General features: G+C 38.0%; 1 long non-coding RNA gene across 1 annotated transcript; it reads right to left on the minus strand.

Moving 5' to 3' along the window:
- Positions 1–355: 355 nt before the first annotated feature.
- LOC107810638 (uncharacterized) lies at positions 356–7,557 on the minus strand. The gene is made up of 3 exons (XR_012694172.1): positions 7,279–7,557; positions 857–934; positions 356–772 (listed from the first exon to the last, which is right to left on the minus strand). It is a non-coding gene; the product is annotated as an uncharacterized LOC107810638 (long non-coding RNA).
- Between the last annotated feature and the right edge of the window lie 648 nt (positions 7,558–8,205).

Consider the following 8,205-nt stretch of genomic DNA (forward strand, 5'->3'; position numbering starts at 1 on the left):
ACTCCTGAAACTATAATCTGAATCTGATATCAATAAAGTTAAATCCCGATAAAACCTATGAACCTTCCAAACCTTCAACTCTCCAACTTTCGCAAAATATCACAAAATTAACCTTCGAATTACAATACAGACCTATTAACCAGAGTCGTCTATACAAAAATCAAACTCCGGTCAGCTCTTACAACTTAAGCTTCTAGCCTTGGGACTACATGTCCCAATTCACTCTAAAACCTCATCGAAATCGAATTAATAAGCCCCTCAAGTCACGTAATTACAATTATACATAAGTAATGCATCAACTAGGCAAAACAAGGCTAAAATACTCGAAATGATCGGCTGGGTCGTCACATTCAAGGATGTAAATGTTCAGTATTCTTAGAGGATCATGACATAATCTAGTTTTTTTGGTCCAACAGAAATACACTATATTATATTAAGGAGGTAAAATACAGGGAAGTCAGCTGGTATAGATAACATTTTGAAAAAATCCAAGGGGAGATGGGGGAGGACTCGGAGACGAGTCATTACAAAAAGTGGGATCCGTGGAGTAACTAGTTATCACACTACAACTAGTTGTGACATGTCGTAAATAAAGTCTTCAAAAGAGCTCTTATTGCAACACATCATGAACAAAAGGCAAAGGATAGCGAAAAAAGCGACGGAGTTGGACGTCAAATGTAAGCAACCATATTCAGAAAGCGTGTCAACAACTTTGTTCTGTTCCCTGTATGTATGTAGTACATGTGGATCACCCAGTTGGCGCAGTTGAAATCTGCAATATTGTAGCGAGGTATTGGTCTAGAGAGCATGTTGATGACTTCTAGCGCATCAAGTTCAATTACCAGAGGAGTAATACCTCGAAGGTTGACTAATTGGAGACCATGAAATAGTGTTATTAACTCCGTAGTGTAGCTATCCGTGGTTGATATATTTCCTGCAAAACCAACAGTTCAGTTTCCCAAGGAGTCTCAGACAATTCCCCCAATTCCGTTATGTCCACTATGGGTAGATGTTGCACCGTCCCTATTAAGTTTAAAGAAACCCGTTGAAGGGCGTGCTAACGTAGATAAATAGAAGCTTTATTGAGTATTGGATGATTCGAGGAGGTTAAAAACTGGTATTCAATGGCTCTGTGGATGATTGTGTTGGAATTAGTAGCAGAAGCTAGATGGTTAAATAAATTATTATTTCTAGTTAACCAAAGAGACCAAATGGCAAAAGACATCAGACTAGTGAAGTTAATAGCGTAGGGTGTGGCTTGGTAGGTGGTAGTAAGTACATGCTTCAACCATGAGGACTTTGGAATAAAATGTGTAAAATGGTTTCTTCACTTTAGTGACAGAAAATACGTTAGGAGTTGAGTGATACCTAGATGATGATGGTAGGTATAAGCCAAAGAAAAAATTTAATTTTTGGCGGATGTGAAGGTGTCATATCCATTTGAAATTCTCAAATGTGTGGTGAAACGTTAGTCAGAATCTTGTACATGGAGCTGACTGTGAAGGTACCATGTGATATCGGGGCCATATAAAGGAGTCAGGTTGTGGGAAGTATAGTGATAAGGGAGTATAGAGGATTGATGTGGTAATTTCAGGTGGTAACTCGAAAGGAAGAGTGGACAAGTCCCAAAACCCATTATGAATATTGAGAGAGGCAGGATGACTAATGATATCGAGAGGCAAAGACCCTACTATAAGTTGTCGTAGAGACAGACCATGAGAGATCCAACTATTAATCCAAAATTTAATTAGATGGCCATTACCAACGTTCCATTTCAGATCGTGTTGGCAGAACTGCCAACCATGAAGGATATTGCGCCAAGTGGAGGATGTGTAGCTAAAAGGCTTATGTGAGTATTTCGTAAGAAGAGTAGATGCCTAAAGGGATTTTGACACGGTAAGCATTAATTTTTTTGGATGCGTTTCTTGATGGCAAGGCCTCCCATGCTTTTGGGCATAGTCACGATAGCCCATTTGATCAAATATAACTTTCTCTTTTGGGCAGTGGTGCCACAAAAAAATTGCGTGGTATTTTTCTTGTTGTTTAGTGATGGAATGGGGTATAGAAAGATAGTGCATGATATGATTTAGTAAACTATTAATGGTTGATGAAATAATAGTAGTGTGACCCGCTAAGTTTAGACAAGAGGTTTTCCAGCCTCTAGTTTATACTAAAAATTATCCCGTAGGAATTGAAAGTCTCGTGGAGCCAGTCTCGTAGTGAAAATCGAAAAAATATTTGCCAAAGTTGCGTCCCTCTGACATACTTTAATATTGTAAAATGAACTCTTTCATATGTTGAGATCCATTGTTAGAGAAGAAAATTTTTTAGTTTGAAGATTTTGTTTTTTGGCCCGGAGCATTATTAAAAGCATTAAGAATGTCAATAATTGTGTGGCATCTTTTGACAGTTGCTTTACACATAAGAATGATATCATCAATGAAGAAAAGATGGGAAAGAGGGGCTCTCCTGCGACTTATTGTTATAGGAGCCCAAATTGTGTAATCGACTGCCATATTAATACGGCGAGATAGCATCTCCATACACAAGATATAAAGGTAGGGTGAAAGTTTGCGGGTTGACCTAACATATACCTCAAGATTGGATGAAGAAGGAAGTATGAGTACCATTGATTAGGACATAACTACTACTTGTAGTGATGCAAGACATAATTAATTTAATAATGGACATCGGAAAATTGAAGTACTGGAGGGTAGTGCAAATAAAAGACCATTCTAGTAGATCAAAAGCCTTTTCTAAGTCTAGTTTTAATAGCATATGAGCTACATTCCCTTTTATTGTTCTTGCAATGATTAATTATTTCTTGTACGATAGTGATATTGTCCGAGGCTCACTTGTTTTTTTTAAAACTAGACTGGGTGGGACTAATAATTCTGTCTAATATTGGTTTAAGACGATTGACAAGAATCTGGGTAATGATTTTGTAGGTCATGTTACAGAGACTGATAGGTTGATATTGAGTAATAGTAGTAGCATTTTAACTTTGGAATAAGACAAAGGAAAAGTCTATTAACATCCTCGGGAATAGTACCAGTGGTATATGCCTCTTGACAAAGAGTAATAACTGATGAACCCACTATGTTCCAGTATATTTGGAAGAAATAAGGATGTAAGGCATCTGGACATAGTGCCTTAAAGGATTGGATTGCAAGAAATTTAATTGTTACTAAGGGTTGAGTAAGCTTACTTATCTCTGGAGAGGATAATGCTACGTGATATAAGTTCTGTTCAGTCATCGAGGAATACTAGTAAAAATTAATTCTACGTAGTACGAGAATATAGTCTGATGGATTTGTGACTGGTCAAAATACTAGTTGTCCACACTCTCACGAAAAGAAGTAATGCGATTACGATGTTGCCAGTGTAATGTTATCAGGTGTAAGAATTTTGCGATGGCATTGCCGTCGTTGAGCCATTGAACTCCCGATTTACGTTATCAATAATCTTCTTCAAGGCAAATAAAGTGCTTACAATCAGCAATAAGAGTTTTTTCCAAGTATTGTAAGAAGACACTAGTAGAATATGTTGGTGAGGATTGAACACCATCCAAACGAGCAATAATAGTTCATTTTTGCCTAAAAATATTTCCGATGTTATCCCAACACTATTTCACAATATTAGAAAATTTAGGGTGATAGGTCCACATTGTTTCAAACCTGAAAATTTTAGTCGGAGGAAAAAATGGGAGGTTCAAAGGATAATAATAGAAGTTAATGGTCTGAGTGAGTGCGAGGCAAGTTGCGGACTATCTCTTCAGGAAAAAAGTTAAGTGGAGCATAATTTGAAAATAGTATATCAAGGCATTCAATAATTGTGTTGGTGTTTGCGTTTATTCGTCCAAATATGATGACTACCTTTGAAATCAAGATAAATTAACTTACAGTAGATAAGGCATTCGACATACCGATCAGCTCTATTATTATTTATAGGACGACCACGAAATTTTTTAGTTGATATAAGAATATCGTAAAAGTCGCCACCAATTAGCCAAGGGACTTTATAATGATCAAATAAACACATTAGATTATTCCATAATATATTTCGATTATCAGAGATTGAGCTAGCATAAATTACAGGAAATAGCCATTTGTGAGGATCAGGTAATACCTAGATCACGACGCATAATTCCTGTTATGTCATGGTTATTGCATCCACAATCAAAAGTTCGTTTTGCCAAAGCAAAACTATACCACCAGCATGTTTTATGGTAGTTGGTAAAATTAAAATCCGTGCATAAAAACTGGTGATCATGAAGATGTGTCTCGACTAGGACCATGAAAGAAGGTCGATGGTAGTTAAGAAGAGAACGGAAGTTTCTTATAAAGTAAGCATTTTGAGCCCCACGACAGTTCCATATCATAAAATTCATGGAGGGATGGTGTAGAGGCGGATCAAGTTAATTGGGTAGAGCAAAAAGACCCTCCTGGTTCAAGTTTGGTGAGTTCTCCAGAAATTGTTGTGATACCTCCTTGAGTGAAGGGTTCAATACTATTGCATATTTGTTGATATCCTGGTTTATGGTAGGTCGAATGGTCAGCGAGCATTTGTAGAGATTTGGAGGACATTGAAGACGAATCTTTTTTGCATATTGCTCTTTGAGTATGAAGATTTGCACAATATTAGTGGAGCTCTATCCAACCTGATTTCCCAAAAAAGTACCATTTCGTCGATGATCTCCTACTGATTGTGTATGGCGGGTTTTCATAGATTGTAAGGGGTATGAGGGTTGGGATGAGAAGGTAGTTGGAAGACTGCATAAGGGTTATTGTTGGGGTTCAGAATTATTCGGGGAATGGCAAAATGTTGTTGTGGATTCAGGTTCGTAAAGAGAGTTCCTAAGGTTGGTGCATGGAAAAATGGTAGTTCTATCAGGAGTGGAGGGAGTATCACTGCTTGAGGTTGGGCCATTTTCCAAAGATACTACATGAGGGAGTCCATCCCCATCCTTATGCCCTCTGATATTATTTAAGCAAGGTATGCTGGGTCTTGGAGCGTTACTAGAATTTCTTGTCCGTTGAGAGTCAGGCAAAAAAAGAGTGAGTATCCCGTTAGACCTATCTCCAACCAGTCTCCGGGTGCAGGTTTGGAGTCGAGTTGTGAGTGATGTACGATGGAGGGTTGTTCGGAGGTGATGGTGAAGAGGAAGGTGCATCCATCATTATTACTAGAACTAGGAGTAAGAAAAGTGTCAGTGAAACTTTCTGTAGGATCAAAACACTTAGTTGTAGAGGGAATTAATAGAGTAGTAGAAGGAGTATCTATTTGCGATTGTGATTGTTCTGCATGAGACTCTATGGGGGTAGGGGTATTAGGGGTAGACGACTCAGGTAAACCCTAGGAAATTGAAATCCTACATGGAGGGGGAGTAGGAGGATTTGTGTAATTTGCAACAATAACAGGAAACGTAATTTGTGATATTCGTTGAGGGTAGGCGATAAAAGGTTAGGGGTGAAAATATCGTTCACTTTTTCAGTGGTTTGGTTCTCAGAAAGGTAAAAATTGCACGGGGCGTCCTATTTGGTCGCCCCCATTGAACCTATACCCATTTTCTTATAAACTTTTAACTTGTACCCACTTTTTAAATAACTTCAACCCACTTTCTCCTCCTCCTTCTCCTCCTTCGTTTTCTTCTTCTTCATCATCTTTCTTCTGTTGTTGTTGGTGCTGCTATGGAACTTAAGTTCATGGGATAATTGCCATAAATATGTTTATCAAATTTTTTAAAAACAAATTAGAAACAATGTTTTGATCCCGCTATCTGAAAGCTGCAGTAATTAAGTGTAGCCTGAATATCAGGCTAGAGAGAGAGAGAGAGATGGGTACTGGTAATTTTTTTCATTTAATGTAATTGAGGTGTGTATCTTTGTGCTTTAATATGTGAGCCAGAAATGGTAGTATCGTTTTTTTGGTATTTAGTAACTGGTAGAGCACTGCTATGCTTTTTGAGTTTCTATGTTGCTTAGTTACAAGTTCGACTCTCTTCTCCTCCAGAAGGGAAAGGAATTAAAATGTACTAGTGAAAAGATTTAATGCAAGGCTTTTGTGTCTCATTTTTCATTTCCTGATGAGCGACTTGGCTGGTGTAATTGGCCATATTAAAAAAAAACTTCAGCTCTAAAGCTGAAGTTTCCCAGTTACAATACAAAAACTTCAGCTCTATTCCCGTTACAGCACAGAAACTTCAGCTCTACAGTTACAGCACAAAAACTTCAGCTCTGGAGCTGAAGTTTCCCAATTACAACACAACACAGTTAGATTTGTAATATTTTAATCAGTGAAGTGCACCCTTTAGACAAATAGAGTGCCATTTTATGCTTATTATAACTTTATTTGGAACAGTTTGTTGTAATCTTTCATTTGGTTTCTTTCTTTAATTTAATATCCTAATGAACTGTCCATAAAGAACAGTTGGTCGTTCCATTCGTCATATTGTAGTTTATGGTCTGTCCTACCTACAATTATTTGTAAGTTCAAAACACTGTTAAGTTGTCAACTTTGAACTTATATGTGTTAAACTAAAACCCTGACCTATTACAAAATATGCATTAAAAAACAGTGGAGTGGGTAGCTTAATGGACAAAATAATTAGGACAAAATAATGAATGTCCCCACAGCTTGGAAACCATCCAATTCATAGCTAAAGTTTTTCAGTTACAATACAAAAACTCCAGCTAAACTTCCGGTTACTAGAATGCTCAAGTATTGCGTGATTGTCTTTGCTACTTCAGCCCACGGGGCTGAAGTTATGCGAAAAAGCGGATACGCTTGCAAATTTTTTTGCAAAACGAAAACAAGTTAAAATATGACACAAAAAATGGATATAGATGCAAATGTCTATCAAAAAGAGTGGCCATCGTGGTTGGTTCTAAGTGGGGAAGGGGGTGATTAGGTAGTGTTACGAAGAAAGGGCCTAGCAGTTAGTGGGTTGTTTTGGCTCATTATTGGGCCTGTCAGCGAGGGTAATTTGGACTTGGGCTGTAGAGTTAGTTTGTGGCGGGTTGAGGGGCTCTTTGTGTTTTGGTCCAGTGATGTTGGGATCAAGCTCCATTAGGGTGGATGATGGAGTAGAAGGGGAATTAAGATGAGCTAAAGAATTTTTGACGGAATTAGAGTGACCAGGGAAATTATGAGTAGTAGAGGTGATTGTCTTGTTTAATTCAAGGAGATTAAGATTAATAGAATTAAAAAATTGTGGAGGGTCAATCTTGTCATTGAGGGGAGTAGTAGGGTTGGGGATCGATGACAGAGAAAACTTACCTGTAGAGCGTGAGGACGCCTTGGTTGTATTGTCTGATGAAGTCGACAGAAATGGGTCAGCCATAGTTGTATGAACCCGATTGTGATTGAAGGTGCGAGACTTCGAAGGACGACCAAATTTGTTGGGGAAAGAAACTGTGTGCCACGGAGATTCAAACTAAGTGTCTGGTAGTGTGGTAGTGGGAGTAAGCTTGGGAGGGGAAGCATGTTTTAAGGAGGATGAGGCAATGGGTAGTAAGGTGGAGGTGTATAGACAAAATGCGGGCAGGAGCAAAAATTGTGGCCAAACCTTCCGCAATATGTGTACGATAAATTAAAGCCCTCGTAGAGAATTAATTTTTTATAGTGACCTATAAAAACATGAGGTTTAAGGGTTTTTCTTAAGGGACTTCAATACATAGGTGAGCATAATGAATCTTGGTAGTGGTAAATGTGAAAGTATCGATCTTGAGTAATTGGACAATATTATTACCCACTCGGTAAAGGATTTCACTATCATAGTATTCTGTAGGTAATTCAGACAATCATAACTACATAGATGGATAGGTGAGTTGTGTATTAGAACCTATAAACTTAGGTTCCCACTGTCGTACCGAAAGAAAATGGCCAAGGATGAACCAAGGGCCGTCATAGAGAGTCTGCTGAATATTTTCTACATTCTTAAATTTAGTGAGATAGAATTGTGAGCCTAAATCGACTAGATGAAATTCTTCTGTACGTTTCCAAAGGCCTTGTATTTTTTATTTGAGGAGGGTGTGACCGACAGATTTGCCGAAGAGCTTAACAATGATGGAGAATTTCCATGGGAAACATAATCTTTGTTTACTTTGGAGGATAGTGGAATGAAGCTATCAATGTTTTGCGAAATTTCCATTTAATTGGTGAGATTTATATCATGGTGAATTGGTTGGTCTAATGTGGGAAAGG

This window comes from Nicotiana tabacum, chromosome 8 (genome assembly GCF_000715075.1).
Source record: "Nicotiana tabacum cultivar K326 chromosome 8, ASM71507v2, whole genome shotgun sequence".
Lineage (NCBI taxonomy): Eukaryota > Viridiplantae > Streptophyta > Magnoliopsida > Solanales > Solanaceae > Nicotiana > Nicotiana tabacum.